General features: G+C 49.6%; 1 protein-coding gene across 1 annotated transcript in view; it reads right to left on the reverse strand.

Moving 5' to 3' along the window:
• Window positions 1-23,623, reverse strand: part of LOC140392897 (E3 ubiquitin-protein ligase HECW2-like) — a 595,816-nt gene that overhangs the window by 445,667 nt on the left and 126,526 nt on the right.

Consider the following 23,623-nt stretch of genomic DNA (forward strand, 5'->3'; position numbering starts at 1 on the left):
TGGCTGGCACGAGGGGACATAACTTTAAACTGAGGGGTAATAGATATAGGACAGAGGTCAGAGGTAGGTTCTTTACGCAAAGAGTAGTGAGGCCGTGGAATGCCCTACCTGCTACAGTAGTGAACTCGCCAACATTGAGGGCATTTAAAAGTTTATTGGATAAACATATGGATGATAATGGCATAGTGTAGGTTGGATGGCTTTTGTTTCGGTGCAACATCGTGGGCCGAAGGGCCTGTACTGCGCTGTATTGTTCTATGTTCTATATATAGATTCTAAGAGTTACATATAACATTTCAGTCAACTCCCTATGAAATAAAGTGACATCAGCACAAAGCAAGCAGCTGGGTAATGAGTAGTTTGAGAGTATTTATTGAGCCAGTTAAGTCAGGGAGTAGTCAGATACATACAGGCAAGGCAAGGGCATCTCAGTCCCCTCTTGTGCATTTTCTGTTCCATTTGGGAACTCCAGGATACCTCTCATGTACTGGACAATCACATGTTCAGGAAGTGTCATTAGCTGGAGCAGCTGGAGCTCTGGGTTTTGGAGCTTGAGCAACAGCTCAATACAGTGCATCCATGAGGCTGAGAGTTTCATTGAAAGCATGTTTCTGGATGTGGATACCTTGCAGTTTCAGGTTATGCAGACAGGTAGGGGATGGATAACAACCAGGTAGTCATGAAGGACATGGCATGAGTGCATCCCACTCTCCAACCATCATTCAGTTCAGAATACTACTGAAGGCAGTTCAGAATACTACTGAAGGTGAATACTGGGGTGTACAGCCAAGTTCGCAGCACCACAGATGGCTCGAGCAGCAGGAAGATTGGGGAAGCAATTGTGTAAAGGAGTTCTATAGTTTCAGAAACAGACAAGTGTTTCTGCAACCACAGGTGTGAATCCAGGATAGTATGTTGCCTCTTTGGTACCAGAGTCAAGAATGTCATTGAGGGGCTCCAGAGCACTCAGAGAAGAGGATGAACAGCCAGTGATCCTTGATCCATATCGGTAACAATGACATTACCCATTAGAAAACATAGAAAAAAGCTAGGAGATAGGGCGAGGGCGAAGTTGGGTATGTTATTGTGGGGTTTTTGCGTGTGGCGGACCATTCTGTTAATTAGAATGTTAATATGTTAAAATTTAAAATGCCTCAATAAAATATTTCCGAAAAATAAAAGAAAACATAGAAAAAATAGGAGCAGGAGGAGGCCATTCGGCCCTTCAAGCCCACTCTGCCATTCACTATGATGATGGTTGATCATCCAACTCAAAAACCTCATCCCGCTTTCCCCCATATCCTTTGATCCCCTTCATCCTATGTGCTACATCTAATTGTAATTAATTAGATAAGAAATTTCTCTTCATCTCTGTCCTAAACGTTTCACCCCGTATCCTCAGACTGTGCCCCTGGTTCTGGACACACCCAACATCGGGAACATCCTTCCTGCATCTACCCTGTCCAGTGCTGTTAGAATAATAATAATAATCTTTATTAGTGTCTCAAGTAGGCTTACATTAACACTGCAATGAGGTTACTGTGAAAAGCCCCTAGTCGCTACACTCCGGCTCCTGTTCGGATACACTGGGGGAGAATTCAGAACGCCCAGTTCACCTAAGAAGCACGTCTTTGGGGACTTGTGGGAGGAAACCGGAGCATCCAGAGGAAACCCACACAGACACGTGGAGAACATGCAGACTCCACACAGACAGTGACCCAAGTCAGGAATTGAACCTGGGAGCCTGGCACTGTGAAGCAACAGTGCTAACCACTGTGCTACTGTGCCATCTATATTGTGTATATTGTGAATAGCTGGGGTCCTTGAACTGATCCCTGCTGTACCTCGCTAGCTACTGCCTATCAATTTGAAAAAGACCCGTTAATTCCTACTCTTTGTTTCCTGTCTGCCAACCAGATTTCTATCCATCTCAATATACTATCCCTAATCCTCAATATACTATCCCTAATCCCATGCGCTTTAATTTTGCACGCTAATCTTTCATACGGGACTTTGTCAAAAGCTTTCTGAAAGCCCAATTATACCACATCCACTGGTTCCCCCTTTATCAATTCTACTAGTTACATCCTCGAAGAATTCCAGTAGATTTGTCAAGCATGATTTCCCCTTCTTAAATCCATGCTGACTTTGTCCTATCCTGCCACTGTTTTCTAAGTGCTCTGCTACAAAATCTTTGATAATGGATTCCAGAATTTTCTCCAATACTGATGTCTGGCTTACTGGTCTATAATTCCCTACTTTCTCTCTACCTTCCTTTTTAAATGCTGAAGTTACATTAGCCACCCTCCAATCTGCAGGAACTGTTCCAGAGTCCATAGAATCTGGAACATGACCAACAATGCATCCACTATTTCTAGAGCCACCTCCATTAAGATGGATGAGGTTCCAAAGGCAGCTTTTAGAATGTGAGAAAAGGAACTAGCAAGCAGGACCACAAAACTTGCTGATTACCCCTGTGCCACATGCTGGTGAGCAAAGAAATACAAGAACAAAGCAGATTAATGTGTGGCTGTAAAGATGGTGCAAAAGGGAGGGCTATATAGTCCGAGGATATTGGGAACAGACCTGGCGGCTGGGCATGAGACCTTTATAGGCGAGACATGTTGCACTTGAATAGAGCCAGGGCCAACATCCTTGTGGGCTGTGTCATTGTGGAGGATTTTAACAAACTTGGCAGGGGATGGGAACCAAGAGGTGACATTAGAGAGGAAAATAAGGTGCACAAATAATTGGGAGGAACAAATAGCACTAGAGTATAGTAAGACATTAAGTGAAGTCAGAAGAGGAGAGAATGCAGTAAGATCTAAATTAGGGATACCGTGCCAAGTCTCTTTCTGTCCTGTAGTTTCTATGATTGCCTTCTTAAACAGTATTTTCACAAAGTCCCAACTAACTGCTCTAATATATATACACACGCGCACACACACAGCAAAATACCCAACTCCAATATAGAGCACAAACAAACCTTTGATATACTGTAAATATAGCATATTACATACGTCTCTTTACTGTTTTGCACGCACATTCATCTTTGTGCTTTTAACCTTCATATTTTTAGCTTTCTGTGGAAAATTTATTTCCAAAGTGTAATGAATGTTTAATTGATGAGAGATCAAATCACCAGACCTCAATACTTCAGCAATGTAAAGCAAAAGGATTAATGTTCCAGCTCATCCTTGTGATCTAGTTCTCTGAAGTCATTCCCACACCTACATTGAGTGGAGTGAACTGTTAGGAACCAAATCTGATTATGCTAATGTAACAAATACTGTTTTTTAAAGGTTGATTAATTACCCACTGGGGAATGATAATGTCAGCAGTATGACAGGCTTTGAATCCCTGTACTAATGTGAGGAGACATTGAATAAACTCGGTTTGTTCTCGCTGGAACGATGGAGGTTGAGGGGCGACCTGATAGAGGTCTACAAAATTATGAGGGGCATAGACAGGGTGGATAGTCAGAGACTTTTTCCCAGGGTAGAGAGGTCAATTACTAGGGGGCAGGTTTAAGGTGCGAGGGGCAAGGTTTAGAGGAGACGTACAAGGCAAGTTTTTACACAGAGGGTAGTAGGTGCCTGGAACTCGCTGCCGGAGGAGGTGGTGGAAGCAGGGACGATAGTGACATTTAAGGGGCATCTTGACAAATACATGAATAGGATGGGAATAGAGGAATACGGACCTCGGAAGTGCAGAAGATTTTAATTTTGACGGGCAGCATGGTCGGCGCAGGCTTGGAGGGCCGAAGGGCCTGTTGCTGGGCTGTACTTTTCTTTGTTCTTTGATACCGAAGGAAATTTACGTTATCCAAACAGATCAAGAGAAATGGAAGCTTTACTTTTATACCTATTTTCTGATCCAGTGTGTTGGTTTTTTTTAAAGTTATTTATTTTTATCTGCTGAATATTCAACACTTTGCAGTATTTCATTCAGCCAACTGAATAAGCTGAAAACTTTGCAGGGTAATCAATGTTTGGCAATGCAGCAGTCTCCCCTTACTGCATCAAAACATCAGGCTGAATTTATGACCAATTCATCGTGAACAGTTTGAATCGTTAAGCTGAACCATACGAACAGCAGCAAGCAGCCTTCCACCATCTCACCATTCCTCACTGTTAAGAAAAAACTATCTGTGGTGTCGTGCTACTAGTCCACAGAAGGGTCTGCACACAGAACCACTGGAATTTACAGCACAAAATAAAATCATTTAGCCCACTTATCTGTAAGCTTTCTGCTGGATAAATCAAAAATAAACCCACTACTATACTATCTCTCCATAACCCTCTCCATTCCTCTGCTTAAAATATTTGCCCCTCCACAGCTTCTAGTCTCGTCACATAAACTGCATTTTGATGAAGTATTGTAGGTTGCTCCTTCAATTGGACGTCCAGAAAACTGTGCTGGAGATGAGATTGCCTTTTGCCAGCACTTTTTACACTCCATGAATTAGATCATAGAATTTACAGTGCAGAAGGAGGCCATTCGGTCCATTGCGTCTGCGCCGGCCCTTGGAAAGTGGGCCCTGCTTAAATCACACCTCCACCCTATCCCCGTAACCCAGTAACCCCACCTAACCTTTTTGGACACTAAGGGGCAATTTAGCATGGCCAATCCACAACAGCAACTTAGATTTATACAGCACCTTTCACATATTGAAACAACCCAAGCTGAATTTTTGAGACAACAGCAAATATGGATGCAATGATTCTTGAGATGATTAATAATCTTTATTAGTGTTACAAGTAGCCTTATAGTAACACTGCAATGAGGTTACTGTGAAAATCTCTGAGTCGCCACGCTATGACACCTGTTCAGATACACTGAGGGAGAATTCAGAATGTCTAATTTAGCTAACAGCACGTCTTTCATGATTTATGGAAGGAAACCGGAGCATCCGGAGAAAACCCACACAGATACGGGGAGAACATGCAGACTCTGCACCGCCAGTGATCCAAGCCGGGAATCGAACCTGGACCCTGACGCTGTGAAGCAACAGTGCTAACCACTGTGCTACCGTACCGCCCATGGAAGCCCCCATCACTATTTAGGATTCGCACATATAGACTTAGAACTCATATCTGACCACGTGCAAGGAGATCTGTCTTGACTTCTGCCAATTCATCAGAAATGCTGGCACTGAGCTACACTAACTGCTGTGTAATATTTTATTTATCTAATCCTATAGAAATCATGAAAATAAGTTAAAACATTACTTAATAGTGGTAATTTTTGATTGGCTATAATAATGTCTATTTTCACAACTCTCGGTTTCATTTTCATAGCATGGTCATTTCAAGGAAATGGCATCAGCATCAAATTAGATTTGACTTTAGCCATGAGCATTCCTCTCAAGATATTGAATGCAGAGACTAAAAAGGAGACACCGGCAGCGGGATTCTCCGACCCCCCGCTGGGTCGGAGAATCCCCTGGGGGCGGCGTGAATCACGCCCCGACAACCGGCTGCCGCATTCTCCAGTGCCGGTTTTCGGGCGAGGGCGAGGTTCACGCCATGCGGGTGGGGGCCGTTGGCAGCGCCCCCCCCCCCCCCCGGCAATTCTCCGGGTCCCGATGGGCCGAGCGGCCGCCCATTTTTGGCCAGTCCCGCCGGCATGGATCCCACACGGCGGGACCTGGCAGGTAAGTCGGCTGATGCCGTCCTTGGTGGGCGCGGGGAGGGGGGGGGGCACGGTGGCCCGCGATCGAGGCCCACCAATCTGCGGGCGAGCCTGTGCCGTGGGGGAACTCCTTCCTTCCGCTCCGGACCCTGTAGGGTTCCGCCATGGCCAGCGTGGAGAAGACAACCCCCTGCGCATGCGCCAGAATACGCCAGCGGTTCCACGCATGCGCGGTACCACGCCGGCCCTTCGGTGCATGCGCGAACACGTGCATTCGCTTCGGCGCTGGTTGGAGTGGCGCCAACCCCTCTGGCGTCCACCTAGCCCCCGTAAGTGCGGAGAATTCCACACTTTTGGAGGCTGTTGACGCCGGAGTGGTTCTCGCCGGTTTTCCTGCCGGCATGGGAACTTAGTCCCCGGAAAGGAGAATCCCGCCCATCGAGTCTGGTTTTATTAAAAGAGAAAGCTACAAGGTTTCATTCGGTTCAAATGGTTACAATGCAGGAGAGTGGTAGGGTTATTTTGTGTCAGACAGAAAAAGCAACCCACGAATGTTGGAATGCATAGCAATTACATCACTCTCTGCATTATTGTATTGTTCAAACAAAGTAACTTGATCATTGCCTTTGCTTTGAATGTTCACTTCCTATAAAATGAAGCCACTAAACAATTAGTACGTTTAGTCCTACAGGGAGCCTTGAGATACTTTGACACGCAAGGGATGTGGGATTAATTTAACAGAAGCAACCAACTCCACTGAACCAAAGAAAATACAGCAAACCCAACTCTCAACCCTACACGGGACATCAGCATATTTTCCCTTTTCTCATTTGCCACAAATTGCAGCAGGTGACAATTCAGCCACTCATGCACATCAAAACCCAAGGCCCACAATTCAGCCACAGTAAGACCCCACTCTGCTGGAGAGTCACATAATTATAAAGCTGTTCTGCACCCAAATCAAAGAACAGAAATGGAGCTTCGTAAAATTATCTTCCTAATGAGGCTGTGTGTAGATGCGACCAAATATCTTCCTGAAGAGAACTAGAAGATTTGCTGCTCAAATGCTCTCTCACATAAGACACTGATGTACAGAGATTGACATGAAAACTTGCCTGTAGGTAAGTCACAATCAAAAATTGAGATCTCTTTTGGCAGTGATTTGTATGGTATTTATGTTTATAATCAGTGTAAAGGAGAACTGTAAAGTGATACAGTAAAAGTGATAGAAGCAGCTCTGTTTCTGATGTTACAAACAGTAACGTGTATACTGACCCAAGGCCAGAAATAGATCTCAATGGAAACAGAAACAGTCAGACCTGAAAACTAAAAAGTAGAGACAAGGGATGATAACTGAGAATCGTAGAATCATAGAATTTACAGCGCAAAAGGAGACCATTCGGCCCATCGAGTCTGCATCGGCTCTTGGAAAGAGCAGCCCACTTAAGCCCACACCTCCATCCCATCCCCGTAACCCATTAACTCCACCTAACCCAAGGGCAATTTTAGCATGGTCAATCCACCTAACCTGCACATCTTTGGACTGTGGGACGAAACCATAGTACCCGGAGGAAACCCACGCAGACATGGGGAGAACATGCAGACACCGCACAGATAGTGACCCAAGCCAGGAATCACCTGGGACTCTGGAGCTGTGAAGCAACTCTGCTAACCACCGTGCTCCCATGCCTCCATAAAGAGATTCACCTGAGGAAGGAGCAGCGCTCCGAAAGCTAGTGACATCGAAACAAACCTGTTGAACTTTAACCTGGTGTTGTAAGACTTCGTACTGTGCTCACCCCAGTCCAACACCGGCATCTCCACATCATCCATAAAGAGAAACAATTAAGTATTGCGAACCAAACTAAATATGGAAAAATGAACCGTGAAACACAAAAAAAACAAAAGAAAATGTAACATGTTAAGGAAGTGAGGAGAAAAGGATTTTGGGCCGATTTTCCGATTGCGGGACAGTGTCCGCACTGTCGTGAACGCCGTCGCGTTTCACGACGGTGTGAAACGGGCGTGGGCACTAGCGATTCTGGCCCCCACAGGGGGCCAGCATGGCGCTGGAGTGGTTCATGCCGCTCCAGCCTCACTACCTGGCGCGCACTGTGGGCAGTGCCAACCCGCGCATGCACGGTGGCTTTATGGAACGCGCCAGCCCCGACGTAACATGACACGGGGGTTCTGGGGCCGAACACGCAACAAAGTAGGCCCGGGGGGGGAGAGGCGGGCCCACCGATCAGTGGGCTCCAATTGTGGGCCAGACCCCGTCGGAGGCCCACCCTGGGGACGGAGCCCCCCCCCTCCACAGGCCGCCCCCGACCCTCCCTTCGCGCAGAATTCCCGCCGGCAGCGACCAGGCGTGGACGGTGCCAGTGGGACTCTGCTTTTTACGCGCGGCCGCTCGGCCCATCCGGGCCGGAGAATCGGCGGCCTGGCCTCGTACAGCGGCCCGCGACCGGTGCAGTGCCAAACACGCCAGCGCAAATGGCGCCAATTCTCTGCACCTCGGAAAATCGCTCGCCGGCGTTGGGGCGGCATGGTACGGTTGCGGCGATTCTCTGGCCCGACGCGGGGCTTGGAGAATCGCGCCCATTACTTTTGATTAATGTTGTTTATTGAATGATGTGAGCAGAAATAGAACGGGTTGGCACAAAACAATTATAGTAACATTTTTAATTTTGTTAAACGAATGTTCAATCAGGTGAAGCTGCTGGGTAATAAATAATGGGTAATTTTAATTTTGAAAGTCCAGGGTCAACATTGAATACTTAAAAGGTCAGATAAAGCATTATACATTGAGATACGCTCACAGCCCTTAAATGTGACTAACCCTTGACTTTATAGGAACACTATGCACCAGGGTGACATGCTTCATTTTCCATACCAGGCCCCCTGAAAGTCCTCGGAATCAGGAAACAAATGTAGAAACGTAACCATTCAGTACATTAACTCTATCCCAATTAAGGTGCTGAGTTATAATCTGTGCGGTGGTTATTTACAATGGCTTTTACGCAGAGTATTACATACAAACATACAATTCAAGAGCAGGGAATAGGCCATTCGGTCCTTCCAGCCTGCTCCACTATTCAATAAAAACGTGGCTGATCTGATTGTCGCTTCTACTCTACAACCCTGCCTTCTACCAATACCCTTTGACTCCTGTGTTGGTCAACAATCTAGCCACCTCTGCCTTAAAAATATTGAATGACGCGGCCTCCACTGCTCTCTGGGTGAGAGAGTTCCAAAATTCACCAACCCTCTGGGAGAAAACAAATCTCCTCACCTGAGTCTTAAATTGGACACCCCATATTTTGAAACTGGGTGTCCTAGTTCTAATCTCTCCCACAAGGGCAAACATCGCTGTACGAGGGCAGCACGGTAGCATTGTGGATAGCATAATTGCTTATCAGCTCCAGGGTCCCAGGTTCGATTCCGGCTTGGGTCACTGTCTGTGCGGAGTCTGCACATCCTCCCTGTGTGTGCATGGGTTTACTCAGGGTGCTCCGGTTTCCTTCCACAGTCCAAAGATGTGCAGGTTAGGTGGATTGGCCATGATAAATTGCCCTTAGTGTCCAAAATTGCCCTTAGTGTTGGGTGGGGTTACTGGGTTATGGGGATAGGGAGGAGGTGTTGACCTTGGGTAGGGTGCTCTTTTCAAGAGCCAGTGCAGACTCGATGGGCCGAACGGCCTCCTCCTTCTGCACTGTAAATTCTATGATAATCTATGATAGTCCTTTCAGCACAAGGGTTGATGCTACGTGTTTACATTTTCAAAAGCTCGGTGGCAATAGTTCATACAAATGCCATACAAATGATGGCCAAGAAAGAAGATGAACATTTGATTTACCGAGAGAGGAATGTTTAGTTCACAACTGACAATTTAGAATGAAATTCAGGACAAAACATGTCTACCACTAGAATGTGGCATCACATTCATTTCACACAAAATTCTTACAACCAGCAGAGGAAACAGACTTGCAGCTAGTCATTCTGGGTCAGATTTGAGCCCAAGTCTCAGACAGAAAAATGCCAGTATCTTAGCTTGCTCGAGTTAGAATGGGCGTAATTCTCCCATCGCGGGACTAAGTGCCAACGCCAGATTGAAAACTGGAATGTTTCACTCCGCCGTCGGAGGCCGTTCCCAGCCCCCTATTCTCCCGCCCCCGGGGGGCTAGGAGCGGCGCCGCGTCATTTACGCGCACCAGGCCTTGCCGCCGCGTAAAAGCGGCGCGCGTAAATGACACGGCCAGTGCCGCGTAAATGACGTCATCCGTGCATGCGCAGGTTGACCAGCGCCAACCCACGCATGCGCGGTTGCCGTCCCGCAAGCGGCCGCCCCGCAAGAAGATGCCGGATGGATCTTGCAGGGCAGCAGTGGAAAGGAGGTCCTCCTTCAGAGAGGCCGGCCCACTGATCGGTGGGCACCGATCGCGGGCCAGACGCCTTTTGAGTCGTCCCCCCCAGTGCATGAACCCCCCACCCCCCCTCACAGGTGTGGACGGTGCCAGTGGGAACCTGTCGTGTTGGGCAGGCCGCTGGGCCTATCCGGGCTGGAGAATCGCCACTCGCCCGCTACAAACAGCGAGCGGCGATTCTCCGAGCGGGCAGCCGTGATTCTCGCCACGGCGGTTTGGGGGGGGTGGGAGAATCACGTGCGGGTGCCGGGGCGACGTGGCGGGACTCGCGCGGTGCCCCGGCGATTCTCCCACCCGGCGTGGGGGGGGGGGGGGGGAGTATTCCGCCCAATATATCTGGAGCACTAAATTCAAATCTGGGCACCACACCTCATAAAAGATAGGGGGGGGGGCCTTAGAGGGGGTGCAGCACAGATTCATACTATTGCTAAAAATGTTGAGAACGCGACACTGGTGGCACAATGGTTAGCACTGCTGCCTCACAGTTCCAGGGTCCAGGGTTCAATTCCGACCTCGGGTTACTGTCTATGTGGAGTTTCCACTTTCTCTCCATGTCTGCGTGGGTTTACTCCGGGTGCTCCGGTTTCCTCCCACAGTCCAAAGATGTGCAGTTTAGGTGGATTGGCCATGCTAAATTGCCCCTTAGTGTCCAAAAGGTTAGTTGGTGTTGCTGAGTTACGGGGATAGGGTGGAGGCGTGGGCTTAAGTAGGGTGCTCTTTCCAAGGGCCGGTGCAGACGCGATGGGCCGAATGGCCTCCTACTGCACTGAAAATTCTATGATTCTAAATTGAATAAATTAGGATTACATTTTCTTGAATACAGAAATTTAAGGGTGAGGTGTTGAAGCATTTCATAAGGTAGATGGAAAATGTTTATTTTTGGGATGTGAGCAAAGCTGGCAAGGCCGATACTTAATTCCTATCTGTACCGGCTCTTGGGAAGGGGATGGTGAGCTGGATTTGTGAATCACTGCAGTCCATTTGGTGTAGGTACACCCACAATTATGTTAGTGAGGGAATTCCAGGATGCTCACTCAGCGACAGTGAAGGGACGACGGTACAATTCCAAGTCAGGATGGTGAATGACTCGGCGAGGAACACATCGGTGATGGTGGCCACACGTATCTGCTGCCCTTGGTTTTCTAGAGGTGGCCAATTTGTAAGGCGAGTTGAAGGAGCCTTGACAATTTGCTGCAGTGTACCTTGTTGATGTTACACTGCTGCCACTCTGTGTTACTGCTGAAGGGAGTGAATGCTTAATATAGCAGATGTGATGCCAATAGAGTGGGCTGCTTTATCCTAGATAGTGTCAAACGTTTTTAGTGTTGTTGGAGCTGCACTCATCCGGACAAGTGGAGAGTATTCCTTCACACTCCTGACTTGTGCCTTGCGGATGGTGGACAAACTTTGGGTCGACAGAAATCGAGTTACTTGTCAGAATTCCCAGCATCTGATCTGCTCTCGTAGCTACAGCATGTATATATGACGACACAGCCCTAGCCTGAATGCTGTCCTGATCTTGCTGAATACTGGGCATGCACTGCTTCAGTATCTGATCTGTTGTGAACAGTACTGAACACTGCAAACATTCCCACCTCTGATCTGATGTTCAGGGAGGATCATTGATGTAGCAGGCTTTCCTTGCATATTTGCTCCAGCCGTCTATTTATAAAGCACAGGATCACATATGCTTAATTAATTGCATTTGTCACTGACCTTGACATCTTTAAAGATCTGTTCACAGACACCTCATTCATTTTACCAAAATGCATCACCTTACCTTTTCCTGTATTTAATGTTATCAGCACTGAGTCGAACCAGTCCACCATCCTGTTTTTGTCTATTGTTGGCTTCTTCAATGTTTACTATACTTCCAAGTTCCACATTGTGGTAGTCGGTATTACGGTACCCTGTAATGCTGTAAGACCATTGGTGTAGAAGGTACTGTTTTCATTGGTTAAGCCTGCCTGCTGGTTCCGCCCAGTAAGGCGGAGTATAAGAGCCCGTGTCTCCCCACCAGTTGCCTTCTGTAACTGCGCTGCTGGGGGAAACATCTAGTGTAATAAAGCCTTCAATTGTCTCCAATCTCGTTTCTGGAGTTATTGATCGAGCATCAATTTATTACACTAGATTTTAAAGAACGGAGCTCCGAATCAGCCCCCTCGCGGCAAACTCAGTGGCAACCTTCAAGCACTGGCTGGCGTGTTTCAATGGATATCTCAGGACGGCCACAATTACACCCACGGAGGACCAGAAAATGCAAGTTCTGCATTCGAGGGTGAGCCCAGAGATCTACACTCTCATTGAGGACGCGGACGATTTCGAGGCCGCAATGAATCTGCTGAAAGGACACTATATTCGCCCTGTAAACCAGGTCTACGCCCGACATCTACGAGCGACGAGAGAACAAATTGCTGGGGAATCGCTGGAGGAGTTCTACCGTGCGCTCCTGGTGTTGGGGAGGAACTGTAACTGCCCGCAAGTTTAGGCCAGCGACCACACAGAACTTTTGATCCGGGACGCATTTGTTGCAGGTACGCTGTCCTCCCAAATCCGCCAGCGATTGCTGGAGAAAGAGACACTAGGCCTCAAGGAGGCACGGGCCCTTGCTAGCTCACTGGATGTGGCCACCCGAGACGCCCGCGCTTACATCCCCGACCGCACGGCAGCCCCTTGGGCAGCGTGGAACCCCCCCCCCCCCACTCCGCGACCGACTCCGATGCATCCATCCCCCACAAGCTTGTGCTGCAAGACTGCCAGGTAACCCCAGGGGACCCCGCTGCTATTTCTGCGGGCAAGCCAAGCACCCCCGACAGCGCTGTCCGGCCCGCTCATCCCTCTGCAAAGGATGCGGCAAAAAGGGCCACTTCGTGGCGGTATGCCAGGCCTGGGCGGTCGCTGTGATTTCCGGAGGCGAATCGGGACCGCCACCACAACCCTCTCCACGGGCCACGTGCGGCCAGCGGGCGCCGCCATCTTCCTCCTTCAGGGCCACGTGTGGCCTCCGGGCGCCGCCATCTTGTCTGTCGGGCACCACATGTGATGGATGGGCACCGCCATCTTGTGCACCCCCAGCCATGTGCGACAGTGGGCGCCGCCATCTTGGCTGGACTCTCAGGACCCCGACTCGGATGATCACACACCGCCCGAGGAGAACATCCAACTTCTGCCACGACTAGCCTCGGTCACCCTGGACCAGTCTCGGCCCCGAACACTTTCGACTGGAACAACGACCGTGCTCATCAATGGGCATGAAACATCCTGTCTGATTGACTCTGGTAGCACGGAAAGCTTCATACACCCCAACACGGTAAGACACTGTTCTCGCCCCGTTCACAGAGTTAACCAAAAAATCTCCTTGGCCTCCGGGTCTCATTCAGTGGCGATCAAGGGGTTCTGCATAGCGAACCTCACGGTCCAGGGAAGGGAGTTTAAAAATTACCGGCTCTACGTCCTTCCCCACCTCCACGCTGCCACACACCTAGGGTTAGATTTTCAATGCAACCTCCAAAGCTTAACCTTTAAATTCAGCGGCCCTATACCCACCTCACTGTCTGCAGCCTCGCGACCCTCAAGGTCGATCCGCCTTCCCTGTTTGCGAACCTCATCCTGGATTGCAAACCCGTCGCCACCAGGAGCAGACGGTACAGTGCCCTAGACCGGACCTTTATTAGGTCAGAGATCCAGCGATTACTGGAGGAAGGTGTCATTGAGGCAAGCAACAGTCCCTGGAGAGCTCAAGTAGTGGTTGTAAAGACTAGGGAGAAGCATAGGATGGTCATCAATAATAGCCAGACCATCAACAGGTATAGGCAGCTTGACGCGTACCCTCTCCCCCGCATATCCGATCTGGTCAACAGGATCGCACAATACAAGGTCTTTTCCACGGTGGATCTAAAGTCCGCCTACCACCAGCTCCCCATCCGCCCTAGCGACCACAAGTACACTGCTTTTGAAGCAGATGGGCGGCTCTACCACTTCCTAAGAGTTCCCTTCGGTGTCACTAATGGAGTCTCGGTCTTCCAACGAGAGATGGACCGAATGGTTGACCGGTACGATTTGCGGGCCACGTTTCCGTACCTCGATAAAGTCACCATCTGCGGCCACGACCAGCAGGACCACGACACCAGTCTCCGAAAATTCCTCCATATCGCAAAAATCCTTAATCTCACATATAACCAGGTTAAATGCGTGTTCAGCACCGACCGTCTAGCCATCCTTGGCTACGTAGTGCATGATGGACTTATAGGCCCAGACCCTGAACGCATGCGCCCCCTCATGGAGTTCCCCCTCCCTCACTGCTCCAAGGCCCTGACACGCTGCCTGGGATTTTTCTCTTATTATGCCCAGTGGGTCCCCAACTATGCAGACAAGACAGAGGCCCGCCAGGCCTTCAGCCGCATCAAAGCGGACATCGCATGGGCCACGATGCACGCCATCGACGAGTCCCTCCCCTTCCAAATTGAGAGCGACGCGTCCAACGTAGCTCTGGCGGCCACCCTCAACCAAGCGGGCAGACCCATGGCCTTCTTCTCCCGCACTCTCCATGCTTCTGAAATCCGCCACTCCTCAGTTGAAAAGGAGGCCCAGGCCATAGTGGAAGCTGTGCGACATTGAAGGCATTACCTGGCCGGCAGGAGATTCACTCTCCCCACTGACCAACGGTCGGTGGCCTTCATGTTCGATAATGCACAGCGGGGCAAGATAAAGAATGACAAGATCTTACGGTGGAGGATCGAACTCTCCACCTCCAACTATGAGATCTTATATCATCCCGGGAAGCTAAACGAGCCTCCTGATGCCCTATCCCGCGGCACATGTGCCAACGCACAGGTGTACCGCCTCTGAGCCCTCCACGAGGACCTCTGCCACCCGGTGATCACTCGATTCTTCCATTTCATTAAACCCACAACCTGCCCTACTCCATCGAGGCGGTCTGGACAACCACCAGGAACTGCCAAATCTGCGTGGAGTGCAAGCCGCACTTCTACAGGCCAAGAAAGCACACCTGATAAAGGCTTCCTGTCCCTTTGAACGCCTCGGTATGGACTTCAAAGGGCCTCTCCCCTCCACCGACCGCAACACGTAATCCCTGAACGTGATTGACGAATACCCGTGGTTCCCATTCGCCATTCCCTGCGCCCGACATGACCGCAGCCCCCGTCTTAAAAGCCCTCCACAGTATCTTTACGCTGTTCGGTTTCCCCGCCTACATATACAGCGATAGGGGGTCCTCCTTTATGAGCGATGAACTGCGTCAATTCCTGCTCAGCAAGGACATTGCCTCGAGCAGGCCGACCAGTTATAACCCCCGGTGAAATGGACAGGTAGAGAGGGAGAACGGGACGGTCTGGAAGACCGTCCTACTGGCCCTACGGTCCAGGAATCTCCCAGTCTCCCGCTGGCAGGAGGTCCTCCCGGATGCCCTCCACTCCATCCGGTCACTGCTGTGTACCATGACCAACCAAACACCTCACGAACGTCTCCTTGTCTTCCCTAAGAAGTCCTCCTCTGGGATCTCGCTCCCAACCTGGCTGGCAGCTCCTGGACCCATCCTGCTCCGCAAACACGTGCGGGCGCACAAGTCAGACCCATTGGTCGAGAGGGTCCATTTCCTCCACGCTAACCCTCAGTACGCCTACGTGACGGCCGACAGGATACGGTCTCCCTACGGGACCTGGCCCGCTGGATCCCCACACACACCCACCACCAATCCCACCCTCCCTCCCACCGGCGCACCCCACAGCTGCCCCCTTCCCAGGTAGATCGGTCCTCCCACCGGTCCCGTCTAGGGGTGATGAAGCTGTCGAAGAAGCCGAAGCCACGCTCCCGGGGCCACAGATGCCCGAGCCGGCGCCTGCATCACCACCAAAGTTATGACGATTGCAGAGGATGATTAGGGCCCCCGATCGACTAATTACTTCATTCTGAACTGTAACTAAATTTTGTAAATAGTTGCGATGTAACGAGGCAAAACCACTGTACTGATGTATACTGGGTATCTCCATAACCTTAACCTCTACCACTGTGTAATGTGAGGCCACCACCCCCACCGGATTCTTTTTTTTTTTAAACAGGGGGTGAATGTGGTAGTCGGTATTAGAGGTATTACGGTACCCTGTAATGCTGTAAGACCATTGGTGTAGGAGGTACTGTTTTCATTGATTAAGCCTGCCTGCTGGTTCCGCCCAGTAAGGTGGAGTATAAGAGCCCGTGTCTCCCCAGCAGCTGCCTCCTGTACCTGCGCTGCTGGGGGAAACATCTAGTGTAATAAAGCTTTCAATTGTCTCCAATCTTGATTCTGGAGTTATTGATCGAGCATCACACGTCATTGCAAATTTTTTAATTGTGCTCTATAGCTTAAATCATCAATTTATATCAAAAATGGCAGTGGTCCTAAAGTGATTCCATTAATTCCCACTTGCTATTCACTTCAACACTCTCTATTTTCTATCCCTAAACAAATTTCGATCCATGCTGTTACTGCACTTTTTATTCCACATGCTTCAAATTTGCTAACAAATCTACACTGTGGAGGGCAGCACGGTGCACAGTGGGTTAGCCCTGCTGCCTCACAGTGCTGAGGTCCTGAGTTCGATCCCGGCCCTGGGTCACTGTCAGTGTGGAGTTGGTACATTCTCCTCGTGTCTGCGTGGGTTTCGCCCCCACAACCCAAAGATGTGCAGGGTAGGTGGATTGGCCACGCTAAATTGCCCCTCAATTGAAAAAGAGAATTGGGTACTCGAAATTTATTTTTTTAAAGTCTACTCTGTGGAATGCCTTTTGAAAGTCCATTATTTAATTGTAAACTATCAAATGATTCACACACCCAGAGGCATAAGAGCTCTAAACTACCCTGGTGTCTTTAGTTATCTTCCACTGGTTTACAAAATATTCTTTAAAAAAATGCTTGGAAATTGACCCTGGAGTTGCAGATCTACAAGTGTCCATTCCTTTTAAATTAATCATTATACTAAATAAGGAACTTTGTAGTCAATAATTCTTCTTTCTTTGGTTATATTGTAATGACAGTTAATATGTTAATAACAGTTAATCTGTGTATTTTAACAATTAACTAATTGCTGACAATGACCAAAATAAGGTCACAGAGACAGATAATCTGCAACATATGCAACTGATTCGCGGCATGCTTGAAGTCCACCACAAAGACAATGCATACACCTTCATCAGACCACAGTGTGCGGGTAAACACTTGGGGTAAGCAGAAAAAGTCACATTTCAAACACCGTGTTGTCGGGAGAGGGAGCGGAGGCCTGATAAGAAGGCACCAGAGCCTAATTTATTTGTTAACTGTTTCCCTATCATGCTGGGTTATGGAAATTAAGTTATTAATCTTTATGCTACACTTAGCTGTATTATTTGAGTGGCACATGTGGGCAATGGTGAGAGATGACTACAAGTAATCTACTACTTCTGCATGTTGGACCAAAGTCAAATGTCTCCAACACTGGGTCAGCCATGGCATTGAAATTCGAGAGGCCAATTAGCATTGTAAAATGTCAGACATAAAGGGCACAATCCACCGACCATGCTGGGCCCGAAAAGCAGCTCGTCACGGCGCAGCGTGGCCGATAAAAGCCGGGAGACCCCACTCCCAGGATCTACCCGGCTCACAATGCCTCACGAGATGTTGTGATGCAAATCCCGTCCATTGTGGGCGACATCATTTTTTAGCAAATCTGCATATTACAGCGTGATAGCTAGTCTCACTCTAATATGCAGTTTCCCGAGGTATCCGAGGCATTGGTATTTATCCCCTTCGACTCGGAGACCTTGGGTGAGTGTCTTTCAGCACTGGTCCCCATAAACAGGGACCAGACGGAATGGCACTGTTGGGTGGCTCCCAGGGATCAGAGGCCTGCCAACCATGCCCTTTGGGCAGTGGTACCCTGTCACTGCTGCAGCCACCTGGGTACACTGGCAGTGCCAGCCTGGCACCCAGTCAGTGCCATCTGGGTGCCTGCCCAGCACTGCCAAGGTGCCACTGACAGGGCACTGCCAGGGTGCCACTGCCAAGGTGCCAAGCTGTCATTTTATGTGCGCTGATCAGACCAGGGTGCCCTCTGCAAGCGTTGGGGGGGGGAGGGGGGAGGGGGGGGGAGCAGGAGAGGTCGGGACGCCATTCTCCACTGAAGCCACTTATTTAACGCGAGTGGCAGTGTATAGCTTTGTGTTTCACACCACAGCGAGCGCCTGGAAACAAAAGGCTAAACACACTCGCTATGGCCATTTCATTGAATCATCGTTCAGTCATCCATTGTATTTTTCATAGGAGCACAGAATACAGCTTCATTTATACAGGTTGGATACTAATACGTGCACACCACTTACATGGCATTTTTAGGTGACTCGTTTGAAAACGGTATGAATATCTGACTGACTTCACATCCAGCCATCAAATCATCTGGGTTGTGCTCTGGTATATCTAGTCTAAGTGGAATTTTTAATTGTTAAATCACCCAGATTTGAGCACTGATTAACTCTGAATCCTATGTCTCTGATGAATGAAGGAATCATTTCCCCATTACTGTTTAGTTTAAGCCAAATCTTGCATCAACCAAGACACAATAATACCATATTTCATGGAGCCTTCAAAATTACTGCTTCAATTCTGTGGGAGTAAATATTGATTATAGTGAAGTCTCAACATCAGGGGCTAGATTCTCCACTGCCGGCCGCCGATGGCACGGTCCTGGATGTGGCGGGAAATCGGGTGTCAGTATTTGGGGAAGGGGGGGCCACCCAGAAAATCTGGGAGTAAAGGGCTGCTTAGCGATTAGCAGGGGGCTGCTTTGTGGTGCGAGGGGGCAGAGGGAGCCACGAGACTACGCTATCAGACCGCCCACTCAAAATGGCAGCCCAATAGCGGGAATCCCTCTGGAATCCCTCCTATTACTCGCCATGCATATATTTACATGGCAAGGGATACTGAATTGTCGCAAATCATTAGCAATTCTCCCCTGGCGGGAGAACATTGGCTGGATTCTGCGTAGCCCGACACCGAAATTGTGATCGCGTTCAGGCGCAGAATGGATTCTGACGCCGAATCGGAGCTGGCGCCGGTTTGACGCTGGTCCCCCATGCTCCGCCCCCTCCATACTGACATCATCGTGACATGCGGCGTTTCAATGCCGTTGGCGCGTCATTGGCCAGCCCACCCGCAATTCTCCATCCCCGATGGGCCAAGTTCCTGACGGCGCAGACCACATGTGCTCCCAGCATTTGGATACCCGGCTTGCCAGCTGCGGTCAGTGTCCAACGCCACCACACTCGGCCGAGATCCGTGCTGCTGGTTGGAGGGAGGGGGGGGGGCTTCTGCTGGGGCTGGGGGTACAGGGGGGGTGTGGCCAGGGGGTGGGATGGGGGCGCGGTTGACAGATTATAGTTCGCGCATGGCCGGCGCCATATTTACGGCATGACCGCTGCAGGTCACCAACCCTGCGCATGCGCGGCCCGGGAACCAGCCATTCTGCGGCCGTTTTCGGCGTGAACCGCGGGAGTTTCACATGGTGCCAGTGCTAGCACCTCACTGGTACTGGATTCTTTGAGGGTTTCATGCCGATTTTCCTGTCGTGAACCTCCTGCAGATTCTCCGTTTGCGCCGGCACTTAGCCTCAGAAACAGAGGGCTGGATTCTCCGGTCGCCGTGCCAAAATCGCGCTCTGCGACCGGCTGGAGAATCCAAGTTTCCAACCAAATCAGGGGGGCGGCACCGCTTTTGCGATGCTCCGCCCCCTCCAGAGCAGCGTACTCGCGCCACGTATCGACGGCCTCCGGACATTGCCTGAGGCCTGCCCGCCGATGCTCCGCCCACGACTGGCCGAATTCCCGGCGGTCTCATGGTCTGTCCTGTCGGGAACACGGCCTGGTGGCTGTGGACTCAGTTCAGTGCCGCCACAATCGGGGGGGGAGACGATTCGCAGGCAGTGGGGGTATTATTCAGGGCTGGGGGCATTGTGGGGGGGGGGGGGGGGGGGGGAGTGGTCCGGGGCGCACAAGCGGCCGCCGCCATGTAGCACAGTGTGGCCGCTGCAGGCCGTCACCGTGCACATGTGCGGCCACAGACCCGGCAATTCTCTGGGCCGTATCAGCAGCTAGAGCCGGGTGCTCTACGCTGCCGTCCCGCGAGCCCCCAGCAAAACGGGGAATCGGTGGCCGTTTTGCGCCAGTTTTTCTGGCGCAAAAGCCACCGTTCCCATGCCGGCGTGGGGACATAGCCCCAGAATCGGAGAATCCAGCCCCATATCTCCCAGAACTAAGGAAGCCCTAAACTAACTGACCCATAGACTCAGGTTAAATCTGTAGAATAAGGATAACAAACAAGCCTACATTTTCTCCTAATCCAAGAAGTTTAATAAACTCTTGGAATTAAAAAGTACACACAGCCAGTAAATATTTGGACAAACTTTCAGCTTGATGATCTTTCATCAGAATTTGGAAAAGAGACATACAAGCGGCTGCATTCTCCGTTCCTGAGACTAAGGGCCGATTCTCCAAAAAAATTTCAAAGTTAATGGGCTGGATTCTCCGATTCTGGGCTATGTCCCCACGCCGGCATGGGAATGGTGGTGTTTTAAGCCAGAAAAACTGGTGCAAAATGGCCACCGATTCCCCATTTTCCTCCATTTCACATTCTAATGAGTGTTGATTGGCAGAACTGGGGCGAAATTTTCCGGTATCGGCGCGATGTCCGCCAACTGGCGCCCAAAACGGCGCAAATCAGTCGGGCATCGCGCCGCCCCAAAGGTGCGGAATGCTCCGCATCTTGGGGGGCCGAGCCCCAACCTTCAGGGGCTAGGCCCGTGCCGGACGAATTTCCGCCCCGCCAGCTGGCGGAAAAGGCCTTTGGTGCCCCGCCAGCTGGCGCGGAAATGACATCTCCGGGCGGCGCATGCACGGGAGCGTTAGCGGCCGCTGACGGCATTTTCGCGCATGCGCAGTGGAGGGAGTCTCTTCCGCCTCCGCCATGGTGGAGACCGTGGCGAAGGCGGAAGGGAAAGAGTGCCCCCACGGCACAAGCCCGCCCGCGGATCGGTGGGCCCCGATCGCGGGCCAGGCCACCATGAGGGCACCCCCCCGGGGCCAGATCGGACCGTGCCCCCCCCAGGACCCTGGAGCCCGCCCGCGCCGCCTTGACCTGCCGGTAAGGAAGGTGGTTGAATCTACGCCGGCGGGACAGGCATTTTAGCAGCGGGACTTCGGCCCATCTGGGCCGGAGAATCGTGGGTGGGGGGGGCCCGCCAACCGGCGCGGCGCGATTCCCGCCCCCGCCGAATATCCGGTGCCGGAGAATTCGGCAACCGGCGGGGGCGGGATTCACGCCAGCCCCCGGTGATTCTCCGACCCGGCGGGGGGTCGGAGAATCTCGCCCCTTATGCTCATCACCGGGAACATTCCAGGAACTGCATTGCAATGACCAGAAGAGGTCCTGCAGCGAGCCACCTGGAACAAAGTACCAGGAACAGGAGCAAAGGTAAATGGCTTCGGATGGAGATCAGCTAATTCAGCATAGCAAAAACAGAAACTGCGCTATTAAAAATGGCTTAGTTCTTTACCAAGTTTATTGATGGCACCTTTGTTCTGGGGAAACTTTGAAATTGCTCTCAAACTAAACATATGTATGTAATTACTGAACAGATGTTCCTTTTTGCTCGCTAAAACTGGTTTAGCTGTTAGCTGGATAGCTAGTTTTGTGATACAAACCAAGGCCAAAGGCACGGATTCAATTCCGGTTCCAGATGAGGTTATTCCTGAAGGCCCTGCCTTCTCAACCTTGCCCCATGCCTGAGGTGTGGTGATCCTCAGGTTAAATCACCACCAATCAGTCCTCCCCCTCAAAGGGGAAAGCAGCCTATGGTCAGCTGGGACTATGGTGACTTTACTTACTTATACTGTAACTAGACAGTGAATTTTTCTTTTCCATTATGTTTTGATGACTAATTCGGCCTGCTTTTTGGAATATCTCATGATGCAGCGCCTCAAAGTGAGTCTGTGCAATGTTTCAAGGTTACTTTGGGTAGTGCATTGTAGGAAAAGGCAATGGGGGTTCAAAAATGAAACAAAACAGCAGGACATTATTAAATTATTAAAGAAATACTAACATCTAAACTTATGAGATTCATGTGTTTATAAATTTGAACTAGTTTGTGAAAATGTTATCTTACAGGGCTTATTGAGACACATAAGCATACATGTTATGACACAGTTTTTCAAAATTTGGCAGTGTGGTAATACTATACTGCACATCTAACCTCCAAAGTGATATCCAGACTTGATCAATATTGGAGATTTCATGCAGAGTAGTGTATTAAAAAATATATATTGGGTAGGCACTGAGGCTGCCTCTGCGAAACCTGTTCACTCTCCTACCCTCTGCTCCTAGAAAATTGCAAACAGGGAAATAAAATTGGGTATGTGTACAGTCCCAGGACTTTTCCAACACTGTCTCCACTCCACAGCTACCATTCCACCTCGAAGTTCACGCCCCCAAAATCACATCCCACAATGCCATCAGGGGTTGCAACCCATGGATTGGGAACCGTTGATCTATAATGATATTCGGTCTTGATTTTAATTCCAAAATCAAATTTTCATTGTAAATGACAAGTTGAACCATTTGAAAAGTGTAATGAAATGATGTTTGATCTTTTGTGTATGTATAGTGTATTTTGTTCATTTACATGTGTGCAAATTAAATGGAGATCTGAAAATTCTGCGTTGCATTGTGTCATTTCGTGGGGAATGGGGCTGATTGGAATGCTCAACAGTGTGCTGACATGGACTTAATGCTAAGAATTGAGGTAAATTAAGATTCTAAAACAAGGTCAACCAGGGAGTTGATTAGAGATAGAAATCTGGAGAAATGAGGAGATGTGAATTTGCCAATCAGTGGAAAACAAGTATTTTACATATGTGATTTGAGAAAACAACGGGACTATAGTGGTGGTAACTTCAAAGTGGAGAGAGATAGGGAAATTGACACGTGTCTGATTGCTTGGGTTGGGGGTGTTGGGGGGGTGGATTAGAGGGAAAAATAGGAAATCCTTTTTCACCCTGAGCATGATAAGTATCTAGAATTTGCTGCCCAAATTGGTGGTTGAGGTAGAAACCCTCAATTCATTTTAAAACATATCTAGATCTGCACCAGGAGGGCTGCAACCTGCAAGGTACGGCCCAGGTGCTAGAAGTTGGGGTTAAAATGGGTTGCAAGATTTTTCAGTCAGCACAGACATGATGGACTGAATGGCCTTTTCTGTGCTGTAACATTTCTATGGCTCTATGCCGAGACCTGGAGTGTGGTCTGAATTTGTGGAAATGGCAGAGAACACACTTCAGAACCTTAGCATTGGCAACAAGGAACTACAAATGAGAACAATCTGGCAAATGTACCACCAACTGGGAAGGAACAATTGCAAGAAGCCAATGTGATTCAGTGGCAACATTTGATTTTAATTAGATTTAATTTATTGTCACATGTACCGAAGTACAGTGAAAAGTATTTTTCTGCAGCCAAGGGAACGTACACAGTACATACAAAGTGGACA

This window comes from Scyliorhinus torazame, chromosome 2, assembly GCF_047496885.1.
Source record: "Scyliorhinus torazame isolate Kashiwa2021f chromosome 2, sScyTor2.1, whole genome shotgun sequence".
Taxonomy (NCBI): Eukaryota; Metazoa; Chordata; class Chondrichthyes; order Carcharhiniformes; family Scyliorhinidae; genus Scyliorhinus; species Scyliorhinus torazame.